Raw genomic sequence first — 14073 nt, 5'->3', positions numbered from 1 at the left:
GTGTAGAAAGGGAGTTGCAACACACTAATACATTCCTGGAGGGCATTCATTCTGGTCAGGCTGCCCATCATCGAACCCTGCAATCTCTGGCCTCAGCACTGATGGCAGCCATAGTCCCTGTGTCTAGCCTCCCCCCTCCAACTTCCTCCACCCAGACCCAATCCCCTGTACCTCTGCCTGTCCCAAGCACACCATCAGACCAGCCTGCACACACCTCAACACACAAGGGCAGCTCAGGCAAACATAGGCCCCACACATCCCACAGGCACTCACACAAGCATCACCCACATACAGACACAGCAACATCCACTGACTCCACTGTGTCCCCCTCCTCGTCATCTCCCTCCTCCCTCCCAGTCTCGTCTACACTCTCGCCTGCATGCACTACCACTACAGCCACTAGGACTCGCACCAGAACACCCAGCACCACACCCCGCTCACCTGCACTCACCACCTCCACTACCATTTACACGTCCCCTGTGTCCTCTCCCAGTGTGTCTGTGACGCCTACTCCCAAAGTACACAAACGCGGGCACACACACACCCAACATCCATCCACCTCACGACAGCCTCCAGAACATGCACCTGCACCCAAATCATCAAAGGTTACACCTCCTACAACCACCTCCTCTTCCTCCACTCCCAGACCCCCTCCAGCTACCCGTCCCAGTGTTTGTCAGAAACTTTTCCTGAGCAACGTTGACCTCTTTCCCACCAGCCCCCCCTCCAATTCATAGGTCCCGTAGTAGCACCTCAGCCAAAAAATGTCCGGTACCAGTGGTGCCTGTTAGAGGTATGTGGAGTGCACCGGGCACCCGGGCAGTCAGTGTGACACGGAGCCAAAGCACAGCCAGTCCCCCCCGTGAAGCACCAGAAGTTGGACACTGCCCGACGGGAGAGGGTGAAGACTCCTGCCGGCAAAGCCTCTCACAAGGGTACCGGGGGGAGTGTCGAGTCAGCTGTGACTCCTCCTAAGGTGGGGAAGGAGCAGAAGAAAGCGCCAAGGTCTGGGAAGACCAGCACGGCGGAGAAGGCCGCCATCATCCCCGCTGCCCAGGACGCCACCGCCAGCCCCATTGTCACTGGTCAGGAGACCACTGCCAGAGTCATTGCCCAGGAGGGCAGCACACGCCAGAGTCAGTGCCCAGGAGGGCAGCACAATCGTCACTGGTCAGGAGACCACTGCCAGAGTCATTGCCCAGGATGGCAGCACAATCGTCACTAGTCAGGAGACCACCGCCAGAGTCAGTACCCAGGAGGGCAGCACAATCGTCACTGGTCAGGAGACCACCGCCAGAGTCATTGCCCAGGAGGGCAGCACAATCGTCAGTGGTCAGGAGACCACCGCCAGAGTCAGTGCCCAGGAGGGCAGCACAATCGTCACTGGTCAAGAGACCACTGCCAGAGTCAGTGCCCAGGAGGGCCCCGGCAGCCACATCCCCGCTGGGCAATGAGAGACCGCCGTGGCACACACCGCTGCACAGGTCAGAGACAGCAAAGTCAAGCACCGCTGAACAGGGCAAAGACCGCCTTGGCAAGCACCGCTGAACAGGTCAGAAACTGCAAAATCAAGCACCGCTGAACAGGGCAAAGACCGCCATGGCAAGCACCGCTGAACAGGGCAAGCACCACTGAACAGGCCAAAGACCGCCATGGCAAGCACCGCTGAACAGGGCAAGCACCGCCAACTCAAGCATCGCTAGCCCATGTGCGGCAGGGGCAGTGACGGAACTGGGACCGTCACGGGAGAGTGATGCACTCTGGGCACCAATCGCCCTCCAGAACCAGTGGAGAACAGCATCCACTACCTCAGTCCTTAACTGGATGAAGCACTCTGTGCACCAGTCCCCCTCCAGAACCAGTGGAGAACAGCATCCACTACCTCAGTCCTTCACAGGATGAAGCACTCTGGGCACCAGTCCCCCTCCAGAACCAGTGGAGAACAGCATCCATTACCTCAGTCCTTAAGAGGATGAAGCACTCTGGGCACCAGTCCCCTTCCAGAACCAGTGGAGAACCGCATCCACTACCTCAGTCCTTCACAGGATGAAGCACTCTGGGCACCAGTCCCCCTCCACAACCAGTGGAGACCATCATCCACTACCTTAGTCCTTCACAGGATGAAGCACTCTGGGCACCATTCCCCCTCCAGAACCAGTGGAGAACAGAATCCACTACCTCAGTCCTTAACAGGATAAAGCACTCTGGGCACCAGTCCCCCTCCAGAACCAGTGGAGACTGTTATCCACTTGAGAGACTGTGGCTTTGCACTCCCCAGGATGGTACAGTGGGCAGACCACCCACTGTAGAGACTTGAGCGACTGTGGCTTTGCACTCCCCAGGATGGTACAGTGGGCAGACCACCCACTGTGGAGACTTGAGAGACTGTGGCTTTGCACTCCCCAGGATGGTACAGTGGGCAACCCACCCACTGCAAAGACTTGTGAGACTATGGCTTTGTACTCCCCAGGATGGTACAGTGGGCAAACCACCCACTGCAAAGACTTGTGAGACTGTGGCTTTGCACTCCCCAGGATACATCAATGGGCATGGAGCCCCGTCGTGGATCTGGCGTGGTGCTGTCATCCGGCTGAGGTGCTCCCCTTCCCTTCCCCCGAGGTGCATGTTGTATTTCTATCTGATGCCCCTGCAGTGTTCTCTCCGTTTCTGGACAGGTATCTTGTGTGGGACTCGCCCATGCATTTTGGGCCCAGTGGTCCACGGACATTAAATGGTGCATACCTGCACTACTAATCGTGGTGTATATTTTTGGAATGTGTATATATTTCTGTATATCATAGCTTACTGTATTTTGATACATTACAATGGTTGTACTCATTTCCTTTTGTCTTTGCATTCTTCCGGGGGGGTTGGGGGTTGTTACTGTGATGTTTGGAAATGCATTAGTGTGTGTTGTAGTGTGCGAGGGTGGGGGTGGGAGTGGGGGTGGGGGTGTTGCGTGTGTGTGTCCCTAACTTTTGCCTCCCCCCTCCCCTATGTCGTAGGTGCAGTACTCACCGTTGTCTTCGGCGCCGGCGTTGCTGATGTTCGTAGAGGAGCAGGAACACTATCGCAGGGAGTATTTGGAGTTCCGGCTCCATGGTGCCCTCCTTCCTTGTGGAGTGTGTTAAGGTGAGCGTTTTCCCATTGAAATGGCTGTTTCCACCGTGTTTTTATCCACCGTGAATCCGCCCCGGAAAAGGTGGGGGATTGGCCTGTTGTAATACTGTGGGCGGTACTTTGTCTCCAGCCTGTCTTTTGGCGGTGACCGCCGCGCTGCTTGTCTGTACCGCCATGGCGGTCGGAGTGTTAAAGTGGCTGTCTATGTTGGCGGTTTCCGCCACGGTCATAATTCCCTTTTTTTTTTCGCCGGCCTGTTTGCGGTTTTACCGCCGCTTTAACACCGTCCGCCAGGGTTGTAATGACCCCCATAATGTGCTACTGGTGAACATTGAGCAACTAATATGCGCAGTGGTGAAACACAAAGTCATTGATCAAACACAATTAATAGCATCACAGTCGGCTGTGCAGAATCAGCCACATGGTATAGTTTGACATTGTCAATGGAAACAAAACGATTTTCTTTGGCACATGGCAACGGTGGTAGAATAACAGTTCTGGTACCGTGTGTCCCCAACGCAGGGACTGGTGCTCGATAAGAAGGGCCAAATTCTTCTTTCACTGTGACCTTTTCACGTACAAGATCCCCAACCCTGGGAATCCAGCCGGTAGTTGTTACTGGCACATCCTTAATTCCTGTGGAGGCAGCACTTTCAGAAGAGTTATCTTCACGGAACTGCTGTAAGTCCTGTAAAACAGTGACACGATCATTTATGTCAAAAGGTGTTTCTGCTGCCTCCACGCCAGGACCATCAAGATCTGGAACAAACATTTGTGTTCCGAACAGGCACTCATACGAAGTACGACCCCCCCAGGGACCTTCTAGGCAGATTATTTAGTGCTGTCTGAACTCCATATAGGTGGGTTAGCCAACCACGACCCGTACCTAAGACTCTGGCTGTTAAGGATTGCTTTAAATCGCAGTTTAATCGCTCCACGACACTATTTCCCTCGGAATGAAATGGAGACAAGTACTGGAGTTGGACCCCCAACGAAGCCATGGTGTCCCTGAATGCCCTTGAGGCAAAAGCAGGGCCCTGGTCCGAATGGAATGCCGCAACTGCATATGTACCGACAAAGACTCACAAATCTTTAATAACAGTCCGAGCGTCAGACGAGCGCTGTGGCCACACCCACACAAATTTGGAGAAGGAATCAACAGCGACTAATATGGATTTGGATGCACTATCAGGTGTTAATGGACCGCAATGGTCCAAGTACACACATTGTAATGGTCTATTGGAAATTAAGAGAGGTGTATGCGGCTGGCGCTTGGAGGTGGAAACTTTAATTTGTTGACAGATGTCACAACAAAGGACATACGGCTTAGTCTCTTTGTAGAGACCGGGCCACCAATAATGGGGCTGTAAGAGTGAAATTGTAGCCGCCACGCCAGCTTGTGCAGATGCCACCCCCTCATGCGCTGCTTTAATCAATTGAGGCCTTATATCTTTATTGGGGATGTTGGGTGCGCCTACGCCTGGAAATTTAACTTCAGCGTTCAGCATGCCTCCCATCAAGTATTGATATTTATTAGGAAATCCTTTAGGATAAGGCGTGCCATCGACCGTAGCTTTTATGGCAGCCATAATGTCTGTGTCTGGTTTGGAACTCGAACGAGTCACTGCAGCTACAGTGGCAACTGCCACTGCTGACTTTGCGGCTTCATCAGCCAAAGTATTTCCAGCAACGTGTATTCCAACACGCTGGTGTCCAAGTGTATGCACAACATGGACTTTGGGTAGTGTCTCTTTCAGGCCTGCTACCTTCCCCCACAGGAGTCTGTGTTTTATGGTGTTGCCTTTTGAATCTCTGAACCCATTCAAATGCCAGTAATGCAGGTATTCATTAAAAGACTGGACGCAATATTATGAATCACAAACAATCAGTGTGAACTGTGTCGGATCCGTATGTTCTAGTGCCATCAGTAGAGCTTTTAGCTCAGTCAGTTGTGCTGTACAATCCCCTAAGGTCTGTGTATAGATATGTTGGGCACAGAATTTCTCCCCCTCCACATAGCCGCTTACGACTGCGCATGCATCAGAATATTGATGTTTAGTTCCAATCGCTGGTTGCGCAGAGCCATCGGTGTGCATGACTGTATGATATTGATCAATAGGCAAGGTGTCTGCTGGAACTGGATATTCTACTTCATATTGTAGAAATTCTTGAGTTTGTAATATTGGGTCAAAAATGTAGTCTACATCAGTGGTTGTTAGAGACGTAGCCCATTGTATCCATCATGGATGAAGTGCTTTGGCATTCGGGACGCTAGCTTTTGTAACAGCCTCTAGGGCTGGAATAGGAGAAACAACAGTAATGCGTTGTCCTTGGGCAAGAGGTCTTTGTTTAATAACAGACATCTGCACAGCAGTGAGAATTTTCTCCGTGGGTGCAAAGCAATGTTCAGCAGCTGAATACAAATGTGATTTGTATGCTATCAGGACTGTCTCACCTTCATTAAATGTTACATAAGTGAAACCGATGGCCCCAGCTATTACCCTGATGACCAAATGTGTTTTATTGTCCCTTGTGTGTAAATGTTTTGCTGCTAGCATATCTGTCTGTAAATCTCGAAGAGTGCGTGTATGTTCAACCGTCCAGAATTTACTTGAGAAAGCAGGCCGTATTATGTCATATAAAGGTTTTATGTGTATTGCATAATCAGGAATGTATGTTCTGCCTAAATTTAGAAAGCCTAACAACGACTTAAGTTTTTTAATCATATTTGGTGGTTGCAATTGTGCACATTTTTCTAAAAATTGTGGCGCTAGGCTCTTCCCTTCACTCAACAGCTCATATCTCAGAAACAGGACGCTGAGGAAGGCAATTTTTGACTTTTTAAAGTTAAATTTGTAGCCGAGTTCGGCAAACCCTACAACAATGTGGGCTACCCATCTTAAATGTTGTAGTAACTCATCATCCGTGAGATATAAATCGTCCACATATGACAATGCTTCAGGGTCTATCTTGTGTAAAATAGCAGTCACATGAGCCTCAAGCAGTCCTGGGCTGTTCTTATACCCCTGGGGCAAACAACAGAATTTTTCTGGGAGCCTAGTGGGCTAAAGCTTGTTAAATCCCTGCTTTCAGGTGCTATATTCTGGCAGAAGAACCCATTCGAGATATCTAAAGTTGTTTTGTATTTTTTCCGCACTATGTTGCTCATTAGTGCAGTGCTATGTGAGTTTTGTATAGCATATGTACTTGTATGTCCGTTTAAATGTCTGTAGTCTAAGACTATTCTGTATGAATGGTCTGGCTTGGCTACAGGGAATAAGGGGTTATTCATCGTTGAGACACAGGGTTCAATCACACCCTGGTATTCTAATTGCATGAGTATCTCTCTCACCGGTGCCCTAGCTTCATATTTTATGGGATACTGCGGTTGTGGCTGAGGGTCACTTTTAATGGGAATGACATGGTATGGAGAGTCCCTATCCCATCCTATGTGCTTTCTCTATAACGCAGGTGCTTGTGCTAGAGCCCATTCTATAGAATAGGACTCAGCGAGTTCCTCTGGAACAAGAGGCGAGAAGGAAGGTTTAATAACCTCTTCTCACATATGGGCAGGTGCGGACAAAATCAGGCGGCCAATCTTGTTCGGCTAACAAGATGTCATATACTTTGACTACACGGTCCCAAAAGATTGTGTGTATTGTGCGTACGATGTCTCCTTCCAGTTGTAGTGTTACTTTATACACCCTATCCGGTTCGGGGACATGGAAGTCCGCTGTTTCTATTTGTATAAAGTCATCAGTTGCTTTCACCTCCAGATGCTCTAGAAGATCCCGGTGAACTATTGTGACCTCTGCCGCGCTGTCTAGCAGTGCTAGAGCCCAGTTCTTGTTCTTCAAGAGAACTCTCTTCCTGAGTGGCATGTCGAACTGAGACTGCTGCCACTTTTTCCTTTTTAAATTGTTGTTTTTGCTGTACAGGTTTCTCTTCCTTTTTAACAGAAACCTCCGAAGAGCGTTGTGATTCCTGTCTCGGTTTCACGTACTCTGTTCTCCGCTCTGAACGCCCACCTCTCTCATTTCTCTTTTCCGAGATTGACGTGTATCAGTATATTGATATCTATCAGGTGTTTTTATATTCTCTCTGTTCCTGAGATTATATCTATTTTGTGGGGTCTCCACTCGTGGGGATTCGCCCCTTTCTTTTTTAGGTGTTTGTTGTTTTTTCTCCCAGCATTTCTTAGTACCCACAGGTAGCTGTTTAGTATTATCTTTATTATTTTTACCCTGCATTTGAGGTTTTTGTGGTCTAGCCCCTAGGCTATCTCAACCGTTACTTGAATAAGTTTCCGCTATTATTTTAGGCAGCTCTCGTTCCTGATATTGTTGTGGAACGTCACAGAGCTGCATGCGCACTGTGAGTGCCACTGCTTCCCCTTTAAGGTTACTTAGGATGATTGAAGAAACTGTGGCAAAATTGCCCATCAGTTGCATTCCCAAATCTAGGGCCGGAGCAGCCCCGTATTAATCTTGAATTTGTTTAAGCACTTCCGATAGGTTGGCAAGTGTACCGTGTGCCATTGTATAGAGCGCAGCAAATACCATGCCCCATGTTTTACAGTGTTCAACTGTAGGAACCATCCCAAAGGGCAAGCACATAGTTAATATTCTATGTTTATCCTGAGGTCCCGTAAGGGGAAATACTGCCTCCAGCGTATTAATTTTTTGTGCTAGCCAAAACGGAGTCTCCTCTCATTTGGCCGGGACCTTACCCATAATTGAATGTGCAGTCACCGGATTTATACCTGGTGTTATTGCATGTGGTTGTGCTGGAGCAGCACGCCCCGGAGTTGTTGTTAAAGTTTGCATCACAAACTGTACTAATCGTCTGTATATTGCTGTTAACTCAATGTATAAGCGTCGAACCTCAGCTACTGCCAAATTCGCAACCGCAGGATGTGGTGTATATGTGGCCAATAAAGGCCAGGTAGGACCGTCATTAATTAGTGGACCTAACCTTACTGGTAATATTGTATGGGGTATGGCCCCATCAAGTCAATTATTATGTTCTTGATAAGATAGAGGTATCACTAAGTATGCGTACGCCCTGTATTGTCCAGGCGCGTTCGCAACTTTATGTGTATGAAAGGTATTTGTTTTCCCATCAACTGCTGGAAATGTGACCCATGAGTAAAAAAGCTCTGTTCTAAAGGCTGCGTGGGTGTCTACCACAAACGCAACTGGACCTCCCTGGGTCGTAAGGCCATGTGCTAGTAAGTGCATCGTGAGAGGTTGTCTCATGTTAAGAGCTATTTGTACAACCTGTGGATTCGCCAACATAGAAGCACTGAGAGTTCAGAGAAGGCACACCAAAATTGATATTTTTCCTTTTAAAGTTCAAGCTTGAACAACCATAAGCTAAAATAGGATTACCTATGCGGCTGCGGTGGAAATCCTCAGCACCACGGACGTCTCCGTATACGGAACTGAGGTGTCATTATATATATTGAGACTGAGATATTCCGGTGGACCCAAAAATTAGAGCCTGACCAAACGTTGGCGGTGCCATGTCGCGTAGGCTCTCATTATCCTAATGAGACTACTGGATTTTGAGCAACAAGTGGGGGACTGAGTATGGCCCACGGTAGATGACGCTTGTCACTCCAAATCCGGGGTTTGCTCCGGCTAACTAGCAGTGCCTTATCTCTCCCAAATGGTAGAGACAATTGGGCAGCCGAGCACATGACATCTCAGTACTTCTCAGGGAAGTCGTGGTCACTCAGGTCACAACCGGTTCTCGCATACACAGTGCGGTCTCATATATAAATGACAATAGAGGCAGTATAAGTTTTAAGGATTGGTTTAAAAAAACAACTGCATTTTGGATAACAAAGCTTGAGCTGCAATAACCAGAACTATACAACACAATAATATTAAAATAGTAACGATGAGAGTGAAGCACAAGAATAAGGCTATCATAGTGCCGCTAGATTATTCTCTCTCTAAGTTATATTTCGAGCACAGCATGTTAAGCTCTAAGCCTGCCTTTCAGGTTCCCCCGGGAGGACATCAACCCTCATACCTGAGCAAAGGCCTGTAATCTGCATCAGCATCTGCAACGGGGCATTCAGCATACAGTTGTGGTTCCCTGGCTGGAATCTCCCTCTTGACGTGTTCTAGGACTAGAAAGTGTTTTTATAACTAACACTTAAATGTTCTAAGAAAATGTCCCTACGTAAGGATGTGTGTTTTCTACGAATGCTGGAGACTAAACTTCTACCATGTTTACCGGCAATGTACCAGACTGTAGCCTTGACTGAAGCACAGGACGATCAAGAATGCATTATTTGAGAACACAGGGCCAGATGTAGGAAACAAAAAATTTGCGACTCGCAATTCGCGAGTTGATGCGACTCGCAAAATGCGAGTCGCAAATCGAAATGCAGGTAAAATAACAGTGCCGAAATAGCGACTCGCACCCGGAGTCGCAACGCAGTGAGCGAGTCCGCCGATTGCGAGGTCGCTTTTTGCGACCGTGCAAAAAACGAACTCGCAATTTGCGAGTGGGAGTCGCAATTTGCGATTTGCATGTAAATTGCTTACAGGTGCTGCAGAAGACTCCAGAAACCACTCCAGAACACTATGGAAACACTTCCTGGCACATGATGATGACATAACAGCCAGGAAGTTTACAAATACACCTGGGAGGAGGGAGGACCACACCCTTTTTAACTGCTGAACTGCACACAGGAGAAACAGCAGCTGTAATGGAAGGAACTCCAAGGAAGAGAAAACTGAAGTTCTCAGAGAGGGAGCTGGAGGTGCTGACAGATGAATGCTGTCAGCACTATGACGAATTATTTGGGAAGGCAGCCCTCAATGTGCCGGAAGCCACCAAAAGACAGCTGTGGCAGGACATCCAGGAAAAAATCAACTCCCTGGGGGTGAGCCACAGGAGTATTGATGAAATAAAAAAAAGGTGGTATGACCTCCGCTCCCGGACCAAGGAGAGGGTGGCTGAAAGGCTCCGGGAGATGAGAGGCACAGGAGGGGGACCATCGTCAGTACCACCACCCACACCCCTGGAAGAAAGGGTGGAGGAAACCCTGGAGCAGGAGGCAGTATCAGGATTTGGGGACCTGGACACCTAAGAGCCCACCACATCAACCGGTGAGTACCATGTGACATGCCTGTACCCCTATCAATGCCATACCCCCACCCACCATGTAGACAGGGGCATGCTCAACCAAGATAGCTCCATTTCAGGGTAGCAAACACCAGAATGATGCATTATGGGAAATGTAGTCAAATAGGCAGTACATAGGCAAATGTTTATTAGGAAGTGTGCAACAGATAGGAGACACTGACAGTCTGTTCCCCATGTCCCACAGGTCTCCCACAAGACACCACCACAACTCACAGCAGCCAGCCCCATGAGGACAGCTCAGGAGCCGTCAGCACACCCACCTGCACGGCCAACATCATCCCTGCAATATCCACACCTGCTGCACCTGTGTCCCTGGAGGCTGCGCCAGCAAAAGGCAGGAGTGAGACAGTGGAACACACAGGGCAGCCACCGCTGCACAGGCGACGCAGGTCCAGAAGATCAGGGCTGCAGGTTGCGTCCGGCCATCAATCTCCCAGCCACAGTGAGGCACAGCTGCTGCGTGGTCAGCGCCTACAAAATAACATATTAGGGAGGATTAGTGGTGTGCTGCACTGCTTTGTCCGCAATAACGAGGCCAGCATGCAGCAACTTAACTCCAGAATCGACATGATAGCCACAAACACTGGGGACCTTGCCCTGGCCATGAGGGATCTTGCGGCAGGACTACTGGCCCAGGCCGAGGGTGGGCGGCGCAGGGACCGTTAGCTCCTGCACAGACTGGATAGGATGGCCACATCCATCGGCAGGCTGACTATGAACACCACAGGCCTGTCGAGGAGGACAGTTGGCCTCCAGGTCGAAATGGGCCATTTTGCAGGGGATGTGGCTAGGGGCCTGGGACGTCTCACACACGTCATAGACTTGATGGAGGCACGGCATCTGTCCAGGGGCACAGGGGAAACACCCCAGGACAGCGAGGAGGGCTCTACAGTGAGCAGTGTCTGTGCCACTGACACTAGGGTGCTCCGGAGTACCAGGCAGAGCACAGCAGAAGCACCAGGGACCAGCCAGGCTGGCAGGAGCCGCAGAAGGACATAGACATTACCCTGGCCCTGTTGATGTGGCACATGACATCAATGTGCCCCATGCATGGTTTGCATTTGAATGCCCATGAACAGTCATTACTTGTATATAGTTCTATTTCTGCACTAATTAAATAGTTTTTCTGTTCCACTTAACAAATGGTGTTTTTGGTCAATAGGTGAGTATGGTTGGAGTGGTACGTACCTTCCAAAGTATTGTGTTGCGATGTGTTCCCGTCTCAGTCTGCCTTGATTAGCTATACTCCGATCCCCATGATGGCGATGTGGTTGCTCTTGCTCTTCATCATCAGGATCTGGGTGTGCAGGGGTGAGAGGTAGCCCACGTCGGGTGGCTATGTTGTGGAGGATGGCGCATGCAACCACAATTTTGAATGCTGTAATGGGGGTATACTGGAGGGCACCTCCACTGCAGTGGAGGCATCGGAATCTTGCTTTCAGGAGTCCAAAGGTGCGCTCTATCAGGTTCCTGGTCCTCTTATGTGCATTGTTGTATCGCCTCTCACATTCATTGCTGGGTGTTAAAAACTGAGTCATAATCCATGGCCTTAGAGCATATGCACTGTCACCTGTTGGGCACAAAAAGTACACTGTTAGAAAGTCCTGGTTGGTGTGCACAGTGACCTGTGTGTATGTCTGCAAGGTGTATGTAGCTCTAACCAGGAGGTATCCGTCTCCAAACTCCCCACGTTCCAGGCGTTGGTGTATCCCACTATGCCTAAAAATGTAGGAGTCTTGGGTACTGCCTGGAAACTTAGCTACAATGTCAGTGATGACATATTGGGCGTCACAAACAACCTGAATATTGAGTGAGTGGGTACACTTTCTGTTGCGGAAAAGATGTTCCAGGTTTCCAGGGGGGCATATTTGAATATGTGTCCCAGCTACACATCCTATGACATGGGGAAAGTTGGCAATGTGGTAAAAGTCCAGCTTGGTGCTGTTTATTTCTGCCTCATTCCTTGGTAGGTATATGAAGTGAGACATGTGTGTGAGGAAGGCATCTAGGAAGGCCCTGAGGAACCTTGACACTGCACTTTGGGATACCCCACCTGCCACAGCAATGACCCCCTGATAGCTCCCTGAGGCCAAGAGGTGAAGTGAGCATAGCCCTTGCACATGCGTAGGGATGGCGCAGCCACGCAGAGTCTGGTGTTCTAGCTGTGGTTTAAGTAAATCAATTAATTCTTGTATGGCAGCGCTGCTAAGGCGATATTTGTCATAGATCTCATCCTCAGTTTGCTGAAAAAGGGTCTGCCTTGTTCTATAAATCTTCTCCTGTCTGTGGCCCCTCCTCCTCCTCTGCTGGGCTGCCTGGACTCTCCTCCTCACTGCTATCAGGTATATCTCCGCCATCTTGAGTAACCCAGATGGCTTCTGGGTCTCCTTTTATACTTTGGTACTGGTTACCACCTGCTCTGAGTTAGTGGTAAATTGCAAGTGCAAACTGGGCTTTTTGCGACTAGTCGCAATTTGCGAGTTGCTCTTGCATATGGTTTGTGACTCGCAAATTGCGACTTGCTATTTGCGGGTCGCAAAATGGAGTCGCTAATTTTGCGAGTCGCAAACGGCTCACATCGCTTTTTGCAAGTCGGAAATTGGGTTTTTGCATTCCATTTCCGATTTTGCACAGTCGCAAATAGTGATTCGGGCCATTTGCGACTTGCAAAACTTTGCTACATCTGGCCCACAGTGCTGAGCTAAGCTAAACAGTGCAATAGAAGAAATTAAAACAAGACCGTAAAAACTGGTTATTGTAAAATAACAATGCGAAGCTGAATAAAATATATCTAGGGCAAAGTGCACAGCGGCCTAGTATGTTAAACTAACGTGCATGGAGCTATACTTGAAATGGCTACACAACAATATGTTATTTCACCATTAAGTAGGGATCGTCTCCCTTGAACATTGTGCACACCTGATTAAATGTACTTTCCTGTCCAAGTTTGTAGTGAAGATAGTTAAAGTTTCTTTTGGGGCTGTTTCCAATAAGGGCCTCCCTCACATGTCCAGGGTAGAAGCATTCCTGTGTTACTTTATTTGTCTGAAATTCTGTTTTGAAAGCAGGTCAGACAGAGCAGGCTGGGGCTGGGGGCAAGAATGACCAAGCAACATGCAGCTATTATGGGTCGTTATCTGGCGATGCCCAGCGCCCAAATCATAGTGAGGACTACACTGCTCAGATCAATTACATTTAGGTGCTTGAAAAGGGGGAGGCTTCTACCCTGATGGTCATCTCCCCCTGTAGAGGGTCCAGCAGCACTGTGTTAACGCTGACGTTTTACTAATGAATATTCATGTATTCTGAATGTTAAATCTGCATAGAAAATGAGTTAATATAGAGAAATAATATACACATTTGAAAACATGCCTACTTGAGTGACCATCAATAATCACAAAGTTTACTTATTAACAGCTTATTAATGTAAAATGTGCTCATGTTTAGATTAATGTAGTAGTATGTCATACTAATGGTCATGTATTATGTAGTTGCTTTATCAATCATAGCCCTTAATTTAGTGAGGTCTTGGGCTTAGGTGCTCGACTTCATGTCAAGTTGCATTGCTTAGACAAATCATAAAATGGCTGCTTAGAGAATTAGATTGTAATTTTCCATTGCATTTACCAAATGCTAGTAGCTGAAATTCTTTCCCATGAGAGCTGCCTCCTAGAATATGTTTTACTAGCTACTGATACTTTTTTCAAATTAGGCCCTGATTTATATTTTTTTTGCACCACATTTGCGTCATTTTTTGACATAAAAGCGGCAGAAACTTACAAAGTACAA

The sequence above is a fragment of the Pleurodeles waltl genome, chromosome 8 (genome assembly GCF_031143425.1).
Source record: "Pleurodeles waltl isolate 20211129_DDA chromosome 8, aPleWal1.hap1.20221129, whole genome shotgun sequence".
Taxonomy (NCBI): domain Eukaryota; kingdom Metazoa; phylum Chordata; class Amphibia; order Caudata; family Salamandridae; genus Pleurodeles; species Pleurodeles waltl.
Note: the sequence above shows the minus strand (reverse complement) of the source record.